The sequence below is a fragment of the Vipera ursinii genome, assembly GCF_947247035.1.
Source record: "Vipera ursinii genome assembly, chromosome: 4".
Lineage (NCBI taxonomy): Eukaryota > Metazoa > Chordata > Lepidosauria > Squamata > Viperidae > Vipera > Vipera ursinii.
This window is the reverse complement of record NC_139514.1, coordinates 113,109,582-113,130,865: the sequence shown is the minus strand read 5'-3', so window position 1 is coordinate 113,130,865 and position 21,284 is coordinate 113,109,582.

Below are 21,284 nucleotides of genomic sequence, written 5' to 3'. Positions count from 1 at the left end.
ATAAAAGCCCACCTATCCAAACTCCATTTTGTCAGCTTTCCCAGAACCACATGTTGTTGCTTCTGTTCTTCAATAAACAGAAGCTTATTCCAGTATCTGAGGGGCTGCCACAAGGCAGAGGGGATCAGGTTGTTCACCAGAGCGCCAAAGGGAAGGACGAGAAACAATGGTTGGAAGCTGATCAAAGAGAGAAGCAACCTGGAATTAAGGAGAAACTTCCTGACACTGAGGACAATTAAACAGCTTACCTCCCAGAAATCGTGGGTGCTCCATTGCTGGAGGTTTTTAAAAAGAGACTGGACAATCACCTGTCTGAGATGCTATAGGTCCTCTTGCTTGAGCAGGGGGCTAGACTAGAAGACCTCCAAGGTCCCTTCCAGCTCTATTCTATTCTATTCTATTCTATTCTATTCTATTCTATTCTATTCTATTCTATTCTATTCTATTCTATTCTATTCTATTCTATTCTATTCTATTCTATTCTATTACATTCTATTCTATTCTATTCCATTCCATTCCATTCCATTCCATATTTATTCTATTTTATTTTATTTTATTCTATTCTATTCTATTCTATTCTATTCTATTCTATTCTATTCTATTCTATTCTATTCTATTCTATTCTATTCTATTCTATTCTATTCTATTCTATTCTATTATTTATTCTAATTCTATTCTATTCTATTCTATTCTATTCTATTCTATTCTATTCTATTCTATTCTATTCTATTCTATTCTATTCTATTCTATTCTATTCTATTCTATTCTATTCTATTCTATTCTGCTCTGTTCTATTTCTATTCTACTCTATTCCTAAGCAGTCTCCATTTTGTTTATTCCCGACTTGGACTGGACCTGAAGATTTTTCTTTCAACAGGTTTTTGCCTACTTTAATCAATTTCCTAACTTTCCTTCAGTAGTGGGTGCTCTGAGTTTACAGGAAGAGGGTTTTCTGCACTCTCTCTTGGTTTCTTTGAAGACGATCTTCACGAGTGACCAATAAAACACTTTAGGGCAAAATATTTTTTTGTTCCCCTTTTTCTTCCATGATGCATGGCAGGCAGAGCAGATAAAGTCAGGGGGGAACTCGGTGGTTCAATACTTTATCAAAGATAGTCAGAGGATGAACTATTATCTAAAAGATATATTTGGTTCAAATGGAAAGCAAAAGGAAGGATAAACAGCGTTTTATCTTCCTATATGTGAAGTGTTTTCTCAAGGTCACAGCCTGATGTGTGTTACATCTTGTGTGTTAAATAGCAGCCATAATTTTGATTTTTTTTATTTATTTTTTTTTATTTTCATTCCCGGTTCCTTCAGGAGAGGAAAAGTATTTGCCATTTGTCAGGAATCGAAAATGGTTTTGCTCCTACACTGCCTCCGGCATTTAACAATACTTGATGCATCAGAGAGAGGTAAAATATCACTATGTCCTGAGCGATCATATATTAGAAAAATAAGGGGGGAAAAGTTCCTTTAATGCCCAGCAATCAATCAGCTGAAGTCCTGGGGCACAAAAGTAGGTGTTAGCTTTGGCAAACTAAAAATAAATAAATAAATAAAATAACTCACGGGTTCCACGCCTAAGGCCAGATGAATCCCCAAACTCTTACCCTACGTCTTTGGCCTCTGAAGGAAACAGAATTATGGAAAGGTTAGCATCATTTACATATATACGTAAAAAGTAAAAGATCCCTAAGTTTAGAGAATAGGTTTCTGAAAACTTCTGTTTGTGGAGATGAGTGGGTGTGTCTGTCTGTGTCTGTGGCAGAAAGAGTTTGAGATGTTTTGTTTTGTTTTTAAATTGACAATTGAATGTTCTTATGTACTGTCATTTTCAGGCCCGCTGCAGTGGTTCTGCAAGGCATCATATTTAGAGAATATTTGAAAAGTAAATGTGTAATTGACAGGCAGGTAGAAATAGACAACTTTGCAACTATGCTGAACACCTGAAGGTGCAGTTTGGGTTTCTATTTTAACACACACACACCTCAAACACACACACACACACACACACACACAGAGAGAGAGAGAGAGAGAGAGAGAGAGAGAGAGAGAGAGAGAGAGAGAGAGAGAAACAGGCAGGCAGGCAGATAGACAAACAGACATACACACCTAGTAATATTTGCTCAAAAACATTTTTCTTTTGGAGACCTGGAAAAAAATGCACATCCTCTAGTACAATTTCTAGTCTTAAATTAGCCAATGTGGAATCACGCTAACTTTTAAAAAATACCTAATAAATCAGAACCCACGTTATTTTTCTTTTCTTTTCTTAAAGCCTGTAATGATTCTACTCTTCAGCAGAGTTATATAATATTTTATGTAAAAACCCCGGGAGATGTTTAAATCCTTCAGTAGTCCTTGTAGAAGTCACAAATGAAGGGTATTGAAATGGTGAGCGAGGCAGAGAATTTTGTACAATGGAAATGTAAGGATCTGGCAGAGAAAACAATGTTTATACAAAATTATTCTTAAGTGATCTCAGGATTTCAATGCCCTAATCAGAATTGAAAGGCTCACTTATTGTTCTGGAAATAAATATAGATTGGCCTCGCAGGACCATTCATATTGAACTATGATTCCTATCATATGTTAGCAATCCCATCACTGGCTTGGGGTCATTTCATACAACCAGGTTGGAGAAAATAGACATAAGTAGTTACATATCAGAGCATCTTAGAGAAATTCACAAGAGTTTCTTCTTCCCACTGCCCCTGAAACACAATCTCTGGAATCATTTCTGGAGCAAAAATAAGCAACACATGCTTTGCTCATTTGAAATTCTTTGGGTCACTCAAATAGCAGTTGGAAACTGCAGGCTGACTTTTATAAATTGGAGGACTTAGGACCTAACTTCTGGTTTATTCAGTCCTTCTAAGCATTTTGGGACAGTTATTATTGTGAATCAACACAGCTACATCGTAACTCTAGTATTTCGTCTAATTAACCCATCCAAACCTAAATTCCTAAAGAACATAACATACTGTAAGGTCACTGGCCCTTACTTGAACTTGAGGTACCATATCAATCTCATCAGATAGCCCAAGCGGAGGATTCTTAGACAGCTGTTTATTTGATCAAATAATATGGCTGGGTGGCAGACAATCCAGAGCACTAGCAAGGTTACATCCAGAAGTGCCCCACCTTAAAAAGTTAGTGTTGTGATTCCTCACCAGCCTGTGGATCCGGCAGCTGAGTCTGAGGACTCAGATGAGGAGGAGGGGCCTGAAGTGACATTAGAGTCAGAGGAAGGCTCTGAGGAGCTCCAAGACCTACAGTCTGACGAGGAGCCTGGCCCCTCTACTCACCCTCAGGCTGAGACACAGCTGTGCTGGGAGGCTGAGTAGGACAGTGATGAAGCACAGCTGGGAAATATCCAGGATGCGTGACAGTGCAGGAAAGAGAAGTGAGTAGGACAGAGGAATGCAATGGGGCGGCTCTAAAGGCAAAGGAGCAGGCATTAGGAAAGCCACGCCTTAGGTGAATAGTAAAAGGGAAGGTGTGCAAGGTGCTGGTTGCCAAAGGGAACTGTTCGTGTTCAGGATCGAGTTTCTGTGAACTGTGTTTGTTTGCCTTGGACATTGACTCAGGTCTGTGAATAATAAAAGGGGTTTTGGTTTTTCTGTGGTTCCTGCCTGCTTGTGGAAAAGGGTTTCTCCTTGTGAGCATAACAAGGACTCACACGGGCTGGGACCGAACAGTTAGTAGCATTGCTTTATAAACGTTGATAGCCAATGAAAATCAGACAACAGAGCCATTACATCACAAGGAAGACATCAATCATTCCTATACACTCCCTCATTCCTTCTTTCAGTACATTGCATCCATGTACATGTTTCCCACGCTTGCATGAAATTTGTCCCTGACGCAAACGCCGATTACAAAAGCGAGATAGCAACAGCTAGGCTAAACAATTTATTTATTTATTTATTTTATTTTATTGGATTTATATACCGCCCTTCTCCCGAAGGACTCGGGGTGGTGTACAGGGCAGTTAAAACACAATATACAAGGTTAAAAATAAATTAAATTAAATTAGCCCCAACAAGTAAATCTTTTTGTTCCAGTTACAGAGCTATTTAATACTGTACATCCAATCATGGCATTAAATATAACTTTAACTACAACTGTCACTCACGCTACAATATTCAGAATTGAAGGCTTCCTCTCTCATTTAAAACAAGCAAACACTGAAGGAAGTTCAGTTAGACAATCAGGAGAGTTCCTTAAGTGTGCCTGAATGGTTAAGAAGGAAATTGTGCAAACATCACAAGGTTAAGAAAGGGGAAAAAAAAGACAGAAAAACTAATACTCCTGGGATCACATCAATATATTTAAATGCTAGCATTTGTAAAGCAGTTGAGACAGTAACTATCTTTAAAAAAAAATGCCGAAGAAACCACAGCCAGAAGCAAGCTAGAAATTGATTTAGTGGTAGCAATTGCCATGGAACAGCACCCTTCACAAACAGATTGGACATTTCACAGCTTATAATAAATGCCCTCCAGTAATCCACTGCCGTTCATTCACTGCTTTGCTGAATCCTGAAATCTCAAAGAAATTGCTGAAATCTCTGATTGTGTAGCCTATGCAGCCTTGGCTGTTCGTAACGGAAAAATTTAGTTTCTCAACCCAGTGACCTGACTACAGCAGTTGGAAATCTGACAACAACAAAAAATGTTATCCTGAATGTTTAGCCACTGTTTCTGCATTGACCTGCTAATCTTCATTTTTTAAAAGCTATTTTCTCCAGCATTTTCCCTTCCCAGTAGGAAAAATGGATTTTTCCATGTGTTTCTCTAGTGTTTAAGTCTCCATCAGACCCATTTCTATGTCTGTCTGTCTGTCTGTCTGTCTGTCTGTCTGTCTATTTATCTATCTATCTATCATCTATCTATCTATCTATCTATCTATCTATCTATCTATCTATCTATCTATCTATCTATCTATCTATCTATCTATTAATGCTAAAGGCAAAATAATACAATTAGCCAAAATGTATCAACCAATTCCTATGACTTTGTTCTAAAATGGTAATGTTGATGTGAAATTTGGTTGGGTCAATTTCTCAACTCTGCCTACATTTTTACTATATAATCACAGTTCTTTCACATTGATAGCATGTGTGATGTGATGAAATGGATATAAGACAGCAATAAAAATTGCTCTATGGGTTTAATAACAAAAAATAAGCTGATAATATTGATGTTGTGCCGAGGAGCCAGAAGCATTCAGTAATGCTGGTATTCTAATGATATGAACCCAATATGAATGTTGCTAGTAATTCAGTAGCCATTTGTCTCAAAAATGTTCTTCAATTTGCATGATCCTGAGTATAAGATAATAGAACCCTGCAGATCCTTATTTAACAGTCATCAGAAATGGCATTTTACAAGAGATGGAAAATCAGGGTATTGATCTATCGTGGTCATATTTACAAATGCAAGCGAGATATGATAAAGATGTTAAAATTGTATGGATTTTACAGAGAGCAGATCTTGTTTGATCAGATATTATTAACCTCTGGTGAAAAACTAATTAAGAAAATGTATAACTTTTTATTGAATTTGAAAATGGAACAAGTAAAAGAAACAATGATAATATGGGCAAAGAATTTTGGATACAATACAGATTGAGGGAAATGACAAAGCTTGTGGGAAAGAAATTATAAACTGACAATGTCAACTTCTAATAAAGAAAACTTCTATAAAATGTTGTATAGATGGCGCTTGCCACCAGCAGGATGAGCAAAAATGTTTTAAAATATGTCAGATAGATGTTGGAAATGTAATCACAAATCAGGTACTTATTATGATGTATGGTGGACATGTGTTAAAGCAAAGGGATATTGGACAAAAATACATACTTGGCTAGAAAGAATGTTGGGAAAATATGTCGATTTTAAACCTGAACTTTTTAAATTAGGTATAATGCCAGAAAAGCTTGACAAACAAGGTATATACTTAATTTATATACTTAATTTTACATGTGACAACAGCGGCAAGAATCATATTCTCACAATATTGGAAAAATGAAGAAATACCACCAGAGGAAGTAATAATTAAAAAGAAAATTAGATGGTGCAGAAATGGTTAGACTTACTTTGAGGTTGAAAGAAAAAGAAGAGACAGAATATTTTCAAACTTGGGACTTATTCTATCAATGGCTGGAGAAAAGAACAAGGGATTAGGAAGTTAATTTGTATTAGTGAATGATAAACTCAGACAACACGTTTGTTGAATAAGTACTTTTGAACTGTATTTAAAAAATCAATAATAAAAAGATGGCATTTTACATATTTGGACCATTTCTTTAGGTAGCGTTAACAAGTGAACTCATATATGATTTTCTGGTGCCTGTCGTTTGTTTCACACTGTAACTGTTTGAAAGCTATTAAAGTAATAAAATGGTAGGTGCCTTCTGACATTTGCCCAGGTGACAACAGGTATTCACTTCTTAACTGATTTCAGAAGCTAAGCAAGGTTGTACATGGTTAGGACTTAAACAGGTCAGCAGAAATGATCAAGGCTCTAGACCAGGGGTCTTCAAACTTGGCCCTTTTATGACTTGTGGACTTCAACTCCCAGAATTCCTCAGCCAGCCTCCATTTTGTTTGTTAGATTTAAGACAGGGGTCTTCAAACATGGCCCTTTTATGACTTGTGGACTTCAACTGCCAGAATTCCTCAGCCAGCCTCCATTTTGTTTGTTAGATTTAAGACAGGGGTCTTCAAACATGGCCCTTTTATGACTTGTGGACTTCAACTCCCAGAATTCCTCAGCCAGCGTGCCTGGCTGAGGAATTCTGGGAGTTGAAGTCCACAAGTCATAAAAGGGCCAAGTTTGAAGACCCCCTGTTCTAGACTATATTGGGAACGCAAAGAGATACCCCAAAGAAGGCAATAGGCAAAACTTCTATACCATTACCAAGAAAATTAAATGGATATAAATATGACCAGGAAATGGGCTTCCACAGAAAAGAAGGGGTCAACTTATTTTCCAAAGTACCAGAAGGGAGGACATGAAGCAGTGGATGGAAACTTATCAAGGAGGAATGCAACCTAGAACTAAGGAGAAATTTCCTGACAGTTAGAACAATTAACCAGTGGAACCTCTTGCCTCGTGAAGGTATGAGTGCTTTAACACTGGAGGTTTTTGAGAAGAGATTGGACAATCATTTTTTTCTGAAATGGTATAGGGTTTCCTGCCTGAGCAGGGTGGGTGGACTAGAAGACCTCCAAGGTCCCTTCTAATTCTGTTGTTCTGTTGAATCAGTTGAAGGGGGGGAAAAACTTTAGGCAGTTTCTGGTCGTTACCTCCTAATCATCCTAAAATGTATAAGAGTAATGTCCTTGATATATTTAATAATATGTCAAAATGCAGTATGCATTTAATCATATGACAAAATGCAGCAAAGTGCTGGCTGAATTTCTCATAGACTGTTCTTTAATTTTTGCCTTTCCAGGATATGGAGCTTTGGTGTAAGTTGTTTTCATATCAATGAAAAAACAGGATACATGTTGAGAGTTAATTTGGCTGTTGCACAGTTTCCACTGCAGATGGCATTGTTGATCTTTGAAAAGAAAATGAAAATAAAATTTGATTATGCCCATAAGTAGCTTATCTACTGTATGTAGAAACAGCGAGACATACACATGGATCCATAGAAACAAATATTAGGTGAATCGTAAATAATGTATGGATTAAGATTTGATGGAGAAAAGAATGATCATGGAGTTACCACCTGGCTGACATAAGGGTTAATCAGAATTAATTAGAGGTCCAAGCCCACCAGAATGGGTAATGGTAGCTAATTTTCCTTAAGGTTTTGCTGCACTATGAGGATATGAAAACAATTTGAGATTTTATTGTATGGATGGCAGGCAGGCTTTAGCAAGAATAAATAAAAATTCTATGAAGCCCAAGAATTTGTTTTGGAGACGTTGGAGATTACATTGGAAAAAGGAAGAGAATGGCTATGTTTGCAACTGAGAAGCTATAGAATCAGTCTAATGTTGGGAGAGAAAGATTCCACGGAAGGAATTTGCTTGAGGTCATATTAACCATAGAGCAATTCCAAAACAGAGGCTTGAAGTGGCATATTCTAGGCAAGATAGAATAGTTAATGTATTATGAATTCTTCAAAGCTATTTCTTAAAACAAAATGAATTGGTCCAAGACACAATTGCAGTATTTATAGTTTGCTAAGAATGGAGACAAGTACAGTAGTCACTCTACCTATAAAGATTTTGGCTTAATGTCATGGTTCCAACAGATGAAACTCTTCAAAGAACTTCGAGGCATTTTTTTAACTTAAAGAATCTTTATTCGAGTAGCATAGCATTGGCACGTACATGGGCAAAACCAAAATCTGAATTTCCCCTTCCCTGAGCACATACTGTAGTATCAAAGCACAATTCCCTCCTCCAATTAACAGTCATCAATCACATTCTCCAGTTAGTTTGAAATGCAGTCTTTCCCTCCAGTTCTCCAGCCCACCAATTCTTATCATCTCTTATTTCAAAAACCTTGGTTCTCACACTAGTTACACTATTGTTATGTCTAACTAAACTCCCATGCACATTCCTCCTCCTCCCCCCAGTATCATCTAATTCTAAATCTAATTCTAAGAGTAAAACATAAGAAGGAAAATGGCTGCATCTCCATATGTTGTCAAAGCAAGAACATCCGATGTTAGTAGCGTTGACATCAAACCTATAACCAAATTGATCTTTGTCCTGTGGCTGATACTACATGGTTTGGGGAATCACAAGGAAGGTAATGACTGCAGGTGTTCCCAAAAAAGGATGGAGCATCATCCAGAACATCAGGCAAAAGACTGAAAGTTGAGTAAACAAAGAACACCTTTTTAAAATGGAGACTATTGGCAAATATCAACCATCCAGGTCATGATTGTCCTAAGTGTGCTTTTCCTAAAGGAAACTGGACTGCTTCTTTTTGCTTTTTTTCCTTCTTCTTCTTAAAAACATGAACTGAAGAAACTTCTTGGATGAGAAGTGAAACATTTTCAAGGCAAAAACCACGAAAGTCCAGTTGCCTTTTGGAAAAGCACCTTGTCAATCTCGAAGCATGCCTATGCAGTTTCCACCATTATTGCTTCTCAGCTTGCCAACAAATATGGGGGGAGGGCAAGGGAGAATGGAATGCAGATTCCAGATAACAAGAGGCCAGCCCATGAGAACCAAGGACACCCAACAATTGTTTGTTAATGGCTAAAAACATTTTCTCATAACAATATTTTAACACCTAATTGGATAATGTGACCTACGCAAATAGTGGGAGGGAGATTCCTATAGTTTAATATAGTGCCTTAGGTGGGAAAATGCTAGAGCTGGTTTTACTTTCATCTGTGCTGAAATGATGTACTCAATAAAGTTTGGCATTAGAGACTGGATCATCTCAGCTGGACTTACTGCGTTGGGTTTGTCAATCATAACCTTGACACACCTTTAGTTAGTTAGTTAGTTAGTTAGTTACATTTATATACCGCCCTATTCCCTGAGGAGTCAGGGCGGTTTACAGGGAATTAAAAAATCCACCATACAAAAGTTAAAAAACCAAATTAAAAAATATTAAATTGACCCTGTATACTTAAAACCCCAATTAAAAATTTCTCCTCAGCCTGGGCCTGAGAGCTCAAAGAGCCAGGTCTTCAGGCCTCGGCGGAATGATCGGAGGTCGGGGGCAGTCCTCAGCTCCACCGGCAGCTGGTTCCAGAGGGCAGGCGCTCCCACTGAGAAGGCCCTATCCCTGGGTGTCACCCGCCGGCAATCTCTCACCGGCGGCACCCTGAGCAGACCCTCCCTGTGGGAGCGCACTGGGCGAAGGGCGTTTGATGCCGGCAGCAAGTGTTCCCTCAAATAGCCCGGACCCAGGCCATGTAGGGCTTTATAGGTAATAACCAGCACCTTGAATTTCACCCGGAGGGCAACCGGCAGCCAATGCAGCTCGCGGAGTAGAGGTGTTACATGGGAGTATCGGGAGACCCCCATTACAACAGACTATTGGCAACTTTCTTGCCCATGATGGAGAAGGAACAGGAGAATATCTGAGGAACACTCATCATCAGAAGCGTCATTGTATTAATGGAAGATCTATATGATCTATTGCATTAAATTAGTGATGCCAAGTGTTGTTGGGAAAGATTTTCAAAATTCTTTTAATGAGCGTTTGGGCAGATGTTTCAAAGAGCTGATAGATGGGGAAGGGGATGTGGGGAAGGGAGGGAGAACTAAGATACTCTCTGAACTAACTGCCAAAGACTCAGGGGATGTAGTAATGGACAAGGTCAAATAAAACTCTAGTGCTTTCCTGGATTGCTTGCAGCAATTTTTTTTATTTATTTTTTCACAGTTCCTTTAATATACCACAAACCAAACAATGAAATATAAACATTTTTTCAAGTATTTAACGTTTGTTATATCAGTAATGCTGTAGGTAGTATATATCGCCATACATAAATACATACACATAAGTTTGGGTGCTGCTCGTCCATTTCCCCTTTCACTGTATCCACCCTCCTTCTCTCTCTTCCCTCTTCTCTCCTTTCTTTCTCCCTTTCTCCTTTCTTTCCTACTTCCCTCTTCTTCTTCTCCTCTCCACTTTCCCTCACCACTCCCCTCCCGTTTCTCCCCACTTCTCCTCCTCCTCTTTCCCTCCAACCTTCCTACTTCCTTCCCCCTCCTCTACTCTCTTCCCTCTCTCCTCTCCTTTCTTCCCTCCCATTCCTCTTCCGATACAATTCAGGGGTGATGTCCGAGCAGCTCCTCTCCTTGGATTTTCAATGTCTATATTAGGTATGATAATATCCTTATCTCCTCATTTTTCTTCCATCTAAATTAGTATTAGCTGTCTTTTAAGCATATTCTCTTTTTCACCCACTCGTAAAATTTTCCCCAAATTTCATAATACTCGGACTCTGTCTTATCTTTAATTATCATTGTTAATCTATTCATTTCCGCACATTCCATTATTTTCCTGATCACCTCTTCTTCTGGAGGAGCTTTCAGTGCCTTCCAGTTTTGTGTAAACAGAATCCTAGCTGCAGTGGTTATATGAATCATCAAATATGTGTTCTCTTTACTATATTTCTCTGTTAAAATACCCAACAGGAATATTTCTGGTCTTAATTCTATACGTTGTTGTATCATCTTTTCTACCCATGATTTGATTATGTTCCAATAGGTTTTAGCTTCTGCACACATCCACCACATATGATAGAAAGAGCCTGGTATTTGATGGCATTTCCAACATTTCATAGATCTGTCCTTAAACATTTTAGCTAGTTTTTTCTGGAGACATATGCCATCTGTAGAACATCTTGTACACATTTTCTTTATACGCTCTCACCATTGTCAGTTTACAGTTTCTTTCCCACTGACGTGTTGAGCATTTTACATCTTATATGACTGGGATCAGTGCTGGGATTCAAATATGTGAACAACCAGTTCTCTGTGTGGGTGCCACTTCCAGAAGTCCATTCTGGGCCTGGGCAACAAAAAATTAGCTACCGGTTCTGCCAAAGTGGTGAGAACTGGCTGAATCCCACCACTGACTCAGATGCACACTGTTGATAGGAACTACCTTCTAGTCCAGCCCCCCGCTTAAGCAGAAGAACCTACACCATCTCAAACAGGTGATTGTCTAGTCTTTTCTTAAAGATCTCCAGTGATGGGGCGCCCATAATTTCTGGAGGCAAGCTGTTCCACTAGCTGATTGTCCTCACTGTCAGGAAGTTTCTTCTTAAATCCAGGTTGCTTCTCTCCTTGATTAGTTTCCAACCATTGTTTATTTTCAATTCCCTTTAGTGCTTCAGTGAACAGCCTGGCCCCCTCTGCCTTGTGGAAGCCCCTCAGATACTGGCACACTGCTATTATGTCTCCCCTATTTCTTCTTTTCTTTAGACTAGCCAAACCCAAGACCCGCAGCCATTCTTCGTATGTTTTAGCCTCCAGGCCTTTGATCATCTTAGTTGCTTTAGTTGTGTAGCTATGAGAAAAGAGCTTAAGGGAAGCCAACTTTGGAAAGTAACCCAGTTCTATCACTTCAATGGCTTTATCCAGATGTTACAGTGCCAAAAGAAATAGGTGAGAAACAGTTAGATTTATTTTTATTTCGCATCACTGGACCCAAAGCATAGCTCTGATCCTGAAGCAAAATATAATTTCAGGAAAGAAGAAGTTGATTAAATGTGCTCTCAATTTACAGTAATAGTAAGAGGGTGCCTTCACTGAAAACTACTTATTTCTGTATTCCAAGCTAAGAACAGAAAGTTTGTATGCTGAAGGACACACAAGAAGGGCCATTGAGCCCATCTGCCACAGGTTAAGAGGTTGTCCATTTGCTCAAGATAAGAAGGCTTTCAAAACGGCTGAAGTTTTTAGTGGCCATAATCTTTGCGATGCTAAGCTAAAAATATAACTATAAAAGCAAAAAGGGACAAGAAAAATCAATACAAACTAAATTGAAAAAAGAAGAATGCTGGGACTGGTTCCAACTTGTCCTCAGAAAGAAGTCAGAAACCCTGTCATTGCTGGGTGGAAAAGAATTATTGCCATTGAGGAATAAAAAGGACATTTCAAAGCCAAAGACCAGCGCTTCTCCGAGGATGTCTCTGTGGTCATGTGGCCGGCATGACTAGACGCCAAAGGCGCATGGAACGCTGTTACCTTCCAACCGTAGTGGTTCCTATTTTTCTACTAGCATTTTTATGTGCTTTCGAACTGCTAGGTTGGCAGAAGCTGGGACGAGTAACAAGCGCTTACTCTGTTACGCAGCACTCGGGATTTGGACCCGATCCATCTCTAGCTAGACTTTGTTCAGTATGAATAATTGTGTTTCTAGCTCTCTCAAACTCTATCAAGGACAGTCATTATACTCAAAGATGTTTGATTTGAATGCATGTAAGAACCTAGCAATTCGAAAGCACGTAAAAATGCAAGTAGAAAAATAGGGACCACTACGGTGGGAAGGTAACAGCGTTCCATGTGCCTTTGGCATCTAGTCATGCTGGCCACATTGACCACGGAGACGTCCTCGGACAAGCGCTGGCTCTTCGGCTTGGAAACGGAGATGAGCACCGGCCCCTAGAGTTGAAAATGACTAGCACGCATGTGTGGGGGAACCTTTACCTTTAAGGACATCCTGTACTGGATAAGTGCAACATAGCAGACCAAGAATTATGAAATATTATTGTAATATAATGACCTATTTCATACAAAATGGAAAACAATAGCATCCCATAAAAAGCTATATTACTGAGGCTAAGTGGGCAACTATACGTCCTTTTCCATGTATTGCAGAAGATTTTATATTAATTCTCCACAGTTCAGTGTTTTTGTGTCTGTGTGTGTTTGTGTGTGTGCGTCTTTGTGTGTGCATGTTTGTGTGTGTTATGGAGAGACAGTTCTAGGTCTATCTATATGCTTTCCATCTAAATGTTTTAGATGACAAAGAAAGAAATAAAGCATGGATATGTTTGTTTGTGCATATATGTGTGTCTGCGTATGTAAGGAAGTAGAGTTAAAATATAGTGATTTGGTTGCAACTAGGATCAGACACAAACAACCAGACCCATATATATATAGAGTTCAAAATAGATATTTTATTGCTCTATGCCTAGTTCACAGGAATATTACCAGGCTGGCAGCATTGGGGAATACTAGACAACTACATTTAAGCTGGGTCAAAGCATGCCCTGTTATATCTATGAATGATTCCAGACTAATTCCCCATTTGATTCCTTCTCCAGATAGGGAGAGATGCTCTCCAACACCTAGCTAATTTTGACTGATCTTGAAGAACCTAAACAGGCCAGAGTTGGATTTTGGACAGAAAATCTCAACAAGATTTCAACCAAAAGAGCAAAAGTGTGAGATTCCTGGTGGACTGCAGTTACCAACTTCCATAGTCATGCCACATGTGGTCACCAGCAGTCGAGCTTGAATAAAAGGATATTTTATTTTTAGTTCACATACATACACATATACCATACATACATACTAGGGTGAGTGATAATCAACAAATCCACGGAGTTAAGAGTTATCCAGTAGCAATAGAAAGTTTAGAATTAAGGCATAATAATGGAACTAATTTTATTATTGGCAACATGCAGGGATATTCAAACAGAACCACATGAGGTGATTCAATTACTTAGGGTATCGGTGGAACTCATCAAAATAATTTAGGAAGATGCTGATCCTATACAGAACTGTACTTGTATATCGGCTTCATTCACCCTTCTATGAAGTTAGTATTCTTCTTCAGACATGTAACACTCTTGCTATTCTGAGGCTCACCATAGTGACACATAACACTGAATAAACTGTCTGGTTTCTAAACTGTTGAGCAGAAAGATGAAATTTTAAACACACCTGGAATCAGAGGGATCTAAGAAGGTCTGGCGTAGGAAAGATCTTTTCTAACAGCTTTGGTGTTCCCTGGTTTCTTCCATCCTTTGCTGTTTAAATTAAGTGGAAGTGCAAAGCCTGACCTTTATCTAGCAAAGGGCACTAACTCTGCACATTCAGTAATGTTCTTTTCTTCAAGGTTATATCCAGGATTTGTAGAACTGCCGAAGCACATTGCCTAAATCAATAGAAGCATCAGATGGTATGCTAGGGAAATGGTATTGGCACAACTGCAGGTGAATACAAATTCAATTAATAGTTACAGATGCACAGAAACTCCTTGATTAATAGCCTCAGTGGCCATTCAAAACTCATTTCTCCCTCTTCAAAAAGAGGGTGCAACACTATACTAGGCGGTAGTTGTTTTTTTTTTAATTAAATTTTATTCAAAGCAACAGTTTTGGAAATAATTTCTTTAGAGAGCACAAGGGGTAAGGATGGTGGATTGTGATCAGAATGAACTGTAGCTGTCAATGCTGCTAACATCGGCTGTTTTATTTGCTTTGACAACAGATGGAGATGCAACCATTTTCTTCTTATGTTTTACTCTTAGAGTTAGAGTTAGACGGTGCTGGGAGGAGAAATGTGCATGAGAGTTTAGCTAGACATAACAGTACTGAACCTAGTGTGAGAACCAAGGTTATTGAAATAAAAGATGATAAGAATTGGTGGGCTGGAGAGCTGGAGGGGAAGCCCGCGCTTCAAGCTCATTGGAAAATATGATTTATGACTGTTAATTGGAGGAGGGAATTGTGCTTTGATACTATGTGCTCAGGGGAGGGGAATTCAGTTTTTGGCTTCAATTATGTTAGTGCCAATGCAATGCTTTTCAAATAAAGATTCTTTAAGGTAAACAATGCCTCAAAGTTCTTTGAAGAGTTTCATCTGTCGGAACCATGACATTAGCCTGGTCAATTCCATCTCCAGATCAGTTGCTGATGGAAAATTTTTGCAAGAACTTTCCTCAAAGTATTGAAAGAGGATAGGGATGGATTAGTCCTTCAAACAAAGGATGCATTCATATTAAACCATTGACCTCTGACCACTTCCCAAAGAATGGGGGAAAAAAGGATGAAAGTTTCCTCCATTCTGAATTGTCCTGTTGTGAAGGCGAGGGATAGTCTTGGAATCAAAGCAATGGAAAATAACCTGGGGGAGGAAAATGAATTGAAACTGAAAGGACCAGAGGTCAGATGGTCTAGCTGAGCTTGCAACTTGTAACACAAGATTGTACTGCTTCTAAGGGGAGACACCTCATGCTCTCATGGCTGAGAAGGTGCCCAAGGCCTTTTTGAGGACAAGTGTGGGTAAAGATAAGGCCATTTATTTATTTTTTTTTAAAGCCAGCAATCATTGCATACCTTTGTTTGATAAAAATGGAGAGTAGCTTATTTTTCACTATAGCATCTTTCCCCCGGAATTTGTTTATTTTGCATGGAGATACCACATTCCATACTTCTATGTCTTCAAGCATGTGAAGCATTTGAAATCTGATTTCTTTTAAGAAAAGAGACACCTTCTTTCCTCTTTTTGTATGAAAACTAGACGCCCACTTTTCTTTCTGTTCCCTAAATTTTAATCAGAACTGGCTTATACATTGTAAAAATAAGAAACTTCTCTGCTCAGAAATTAATCGGGCAAATTGATAAGTATGGTGGAGTATGTCAATGACTCCACATACTGCTATAGTGGAATCTCCAAACTGTGAGGGCAGGGTAATAGATTCAAGTGTTCTATTATGACCCATTTTAATAGGTTGTAAACTCCTAACTGACTATTCTGAGATATTTCTGATCCACATGGGGTTATTTTGCTCCCACTATCCTAAGGGAGGGACACAGTGGCTCAGTGGGTTAGGACGCTGAGCTTGTCGATCAGAAGATCGGCAGTTTGGCGGGTCAAATCCCGAGTGCTGTGTAGCAGAGTGAGTGCCTGTTTCTCGTCCCAGCTTCTGCCAACCTAGCAGTTCGAAAGCACGTAAAAAATGCAAGTAGAAAAATAGGGACCACTACGGTGGGAAGGTAACAGCGTTCCGTGAGCCTTTGGCATCTAGTCATGCTGGCCACATGACCACGGAGACGTCCTCGGACAAGCGCTGGCTCTTCGGCTTTGAAACGGAGATGAGCACCGGCCCCTAGAGTCAGAAACGACTAGCACTCATGTGCGGGGGAACCTTTACCTTTACCTTTATCCTAAGGGAACATAGGTAAACAAATATCATATATTGCCTAGTAATTTCTTCTCCTGAATTTGAACACCATTTCAAATCGCAAAACTTATTGGCTGGTTTACGAGCATTCAAACTATTCTCTAGTTTTACTTTATTTCCCATTAAGAGGGTTAACTGCATTTGCTAGCATTTGTGGAAAGAACACCAGTAGTCCAGTTGTTCAGGTAATAAATGCATTAAGGAAAGATCTAAGGCATTCAAATCTGTGTGAGGACTCCATAGCAGAAGTGGTTTTGGAGACCATTCTCCAGAATCCAGGACTGATTCAGTTTTTATTGGGAAAGTATTCAATATTTTGCTATCCCAAAAGACTTTAAGTGCTTTAGAATTCAGTCTGATGTCTTTCCTTTCAGTAAATTTTAAAAAAAGCTTTATTAAGCTAGTGTAGCAGATTGGAAGCAAGAGAAGGCATGAACTCTTAATTTTCATCAACATAGTTTCCTTTGAACACTGAATGTGTTGCATTATCAACTTTGGATCCAACCTCTTTTTATATTTTTATTCTATTTGTAACAGGCTGCCCTCCCCCCGACACACACTAGAGACTGTACTCATATCCTGAAAAGAGTTCTTTCAAACTTGTTTTACTTTTCCCTGATAAAAGCTGCTCTACTTTAGTCAAAAGGGCATCATAAATCTTTTGACTTTTCAGCAAATGAAATATTTTCATTGGCTCCCCGGGTAGGGGCAAGTAGTAGCTTTTGTATGTATGGAGGATATGTTGATAATAAAGGTAAAAGTTCCCCCGCACATGCGTGCTAGTCATTTCCAACTCTAGAGGCCGATGCTCATCTCCGTTTCAAAGCTGAAGAGCCAGTGCTTGTCCGAGGACGTCTCCGTGTTTATGTGGCCGGCATGACTAGATGCCAAAGGCACACAAAATGCTGTTACCTTCCCACCGTAGTGGTCTCTATTTTTCTACTTGCATTTTTACGTGCTTTCGAACTGCTAGGTTGGCAGAAGCTGGGACGAGTAACAGGTGCTCACTCTGCTACGCGGCGCTCAGGATTCGACCTGCCAAACTGCTGACCTTCTGATCGACAAGCTCAGTGTCCTAACCCACTGAGCCACCACGTCCCTTATGTTGATAATATTCAGGTACAAATCAGGTATATTGCTGATGTTTTGGGATCAGACTGACAAAACATAAATTCATTCATTCATTTGGTTTAGAGACTTAAATAAGTGTATATATAGGGATTCAATCATTACCTGTCCCAAAACCTGGGAGAACAGCCAGATCTTTAATAGCTTCCTGAACACAATCAGGGTATGAGTAATCTGGATCTCAGAGAAAAGGGATATTTCTCCAGGGAATAATTCCTTTTCCACTGGAAAAAAAAGTAAAATAAGAGCCAACCAAACAGGAAATAGTTCTGGAGAAAGGATGGTGCATGCCACATCAACTCTATGTAGCGATATAAAATATACTTGACACAAGTTATCTTCTAGAGTCATGACCCATGTCGTAGCCCACTAGTTCAGATCCTTTTGCTGCGTAAAGGAAAGAGAGAAAATGACCAAAGCTTTTCACTTAATTTTAATGTTTCAAATGTTTTGTAAATACCAACTCTACGGAAAATACACAAATGAAAAAGTTGGGCAGCAAAAATGTAAACAATCAGAATACAGTACATATTAGAACTGTCCTGCACATAGCAAATGGATTTAGGGGAGGTACTGAATCATCATCATCATCATCATCATCATCATCATCATCATCATCATCATCATCATCTACTGCAGCCCCCTGCTCAGGCAGGAAACCCTATACCATTTCAGGCAAATGGCTGTCCAGTCTCTTCTTAAAAACTTCAGTGTTGGAGAATCCATGACTTCTGGAGACAGGTTGTTCCACTGGTTAGTTGTTCTAACTGTCAGGAAGTTTCTCCTTAGTTCTAGGTTGCGTCTCTCCTTGATCAGTTTCCATCCGTTGCTTCTTGTCCTGCCTTCAGACGTTTTAGAGAATAGCTTGACTCCCTCTTCTTTGTGGCAACCCCTGAGATATTGGAAGGCTGCTATCATGTCATCCCTCATCCTTCTCTTCATACCCAATTGCAGCATATATTCAAGTTACTCAGTGTGAGCTACTGAGGGACGCTCACCTTGATACTCTCAATGTAAGAACATTCAAATTGTGAAAACATTCAGATTGTGAAAATACTCACTGTGAGAACAATTAGTCACTGGAATGACTTAACCTCTGGAAGTTGTGGATGCTCCATCACTGGTGGATTTTAGGAAGAAACTGGACAGCCATTTATAGAGGAAAATATTTGTAGCTGAGGACAGCCCTTTGTCTGGAATGGTTTTGAGTCTCCTATTGGAACAGGGAGTTGGAATAGAAGACTACCAAGGTCCTTTCGAATCCTATTATTCTATGCTCTAATAGTGCTGCTGATACACAGATGTATTTTCACTGGGTTTAGACTTATCCCTCCACTCAGTTTTCAGAAACATTTTTTTTTAAATTCTCTGTTTTATTTTTGAAGAAAAAAGACAATTGTTGTTGTTAGTTGCGAAGTCATGTCCAACCCATCGCGACCCCATGGACAACGTTCCTCCAGGCCTTCCTGTCCTCTACCATCTTCTGGAGTCCATTTAGGCTCACGCCTCCTGCTTCAGTGACTCCATCCAGTCACCTCGTTCTCTGTCGTCCCCTTCTTCTCTTGCCCTCAATCTTTCCCAGCATGAGGCTCTTCTCCAGTGAGTCCTTCCTTCTCATTAGGTGGCCAAAGTATTTGAGTTTTAGCTTCAGGATCTGGCCTTCTAAAGAGCAGTCAGGGTTGATCTCTAGGACTGACCGGTTTGATCGCCTTGCAGTCCAGGGTACTCGCAGGAGTCTTCTCCAGCACCAGAGTTCAAAGGCCTCAATTCTTTGGCGCTCAGCCTTTCTTACGGTCCAACTTTCACTGCCATACATTGCAACTGGGAAGACCACAGCCTTGACTATACGCACTTTTGTTGGCAGGGTGATGTCTCTGCTTTTTAGTGTGCTGTCTAGATTTGCCATGGCTTTCCTCCCCAGGAGCGTCTTTTAATTTCTTGGCTACAGTCCCCATCTGCAGTGATCTTGGAGCCCAGGAAAATAAAATCTGTCACTACCTCCATTTCTTCCCCATCTATTTGCCAGGAATTGAGAGGGCCAAATGCCATGATCTTGGTTTTCTTAATGCTCAGACAATAAAGAATATAAAGAAGACAATAAAGACAATAATGAAAGCTAAAGATGGATGGTCAAAACCATTTGTTTCAGAAAGTAGTCTTAATCATCTGATATGTTGATATTAAAGGAGGGTTTCCTATGACTCTGGGCAAAATCTGTTGCTTAAGATTTCAAATCATTCTCTGGATCTGTTAGTGCGTTCAATCCAGGATTGATTGTTGATACATTTTGGAATATGATTTCAATGGGAATATCATTCCCTTCCTAAATATCCGGCAGTTTTTTCCCCTAAATTTCAGTTCTCCATGATTAGATGTCACCAGGTTGGAAAAACCTGGGTTATACAAAGAATCACGCAAAAAGAATCATACTTTTCATTCAGAAAAGCAGTTTGGGACCATTTCTAAATGTGTATAAAGAACAATGCAGCAGGATATTCTAGGATACAGATTTAAAGACCTTGCCCAAAGCCATTGCAAATCAGAAGATGATGCCTTCACACCTCCCCCTATTTTATTTTCTTAGCTGGCAATAAACAATATTGGACAATGTGTTTGCTTTTTTAAAAAAAAAAAATATCTGTGATAGGAGAAAAGCTGAGTTTTCTGTAGAGGCCAGAGGGAAAGACTATTAAGGTATAGGGCAGAAAACATTGAAAATGGCAGTAATATGATGAATAAGCCAGCATTGTCATTATCAGGACCAGCCAAAGGATAAAGCAAAGAAAAAAAAGTTAAAAAAAAACATCACAACTTGGAATGAATTATGAAATGCAAACATAAAGGAACAGCCAGTCTATCTGTGAAATGCTTCTAAGTATATTTACAAGGGAACACACTAACAGATTACTCTTGGCATTGACAGTAAATATATTTTTATCCTGGGTGACTGCAGGGTCTGTGTGGCAGAGGGATTAAGTTAATTGGGAAGACTCGAAAGCAGCAAATCTCCAGGATCAAACAGACTTCAAGGCAGGGTATTTAAAGGACAGCCAAAACCAATGTCACTTGCAATGAAAAGAAGCGTTAAAAAAAGGTTGGCGGAGGGCAAAAAAAAAAAAAAGAATGGATGCATGTAAAAACAAGGTTGAAGGTGGATAGAACAGCTGTAGACATCCACTGGTGCACAGTGGCTAATTGGTAAATGCATGAGTAAATAAGTAAGAAATAAAATTTGTATGTTCAAAGAGAATATTGGTGCATGTGGATAAATAGAGGTTACCATGAAATGTATCGTGGATGAGTACTTTATGAGTAATATGGATATGTCCATGAATTGCCTGGAAGTAAACTTATCACCCTGTCAACAAAGGTGCGTATAGTCAAAGCTATGGTCTTCCCAGTTGCAATGTATGGCAGTGAAAGTTGGACCATAAGAAAGGCTGAGCGCCAAAGAATTGAGGCCTTTGAACTATGGTGCTGGAGAAGACTCCTGCGAGTCCCTTGGACTGCAAGGCG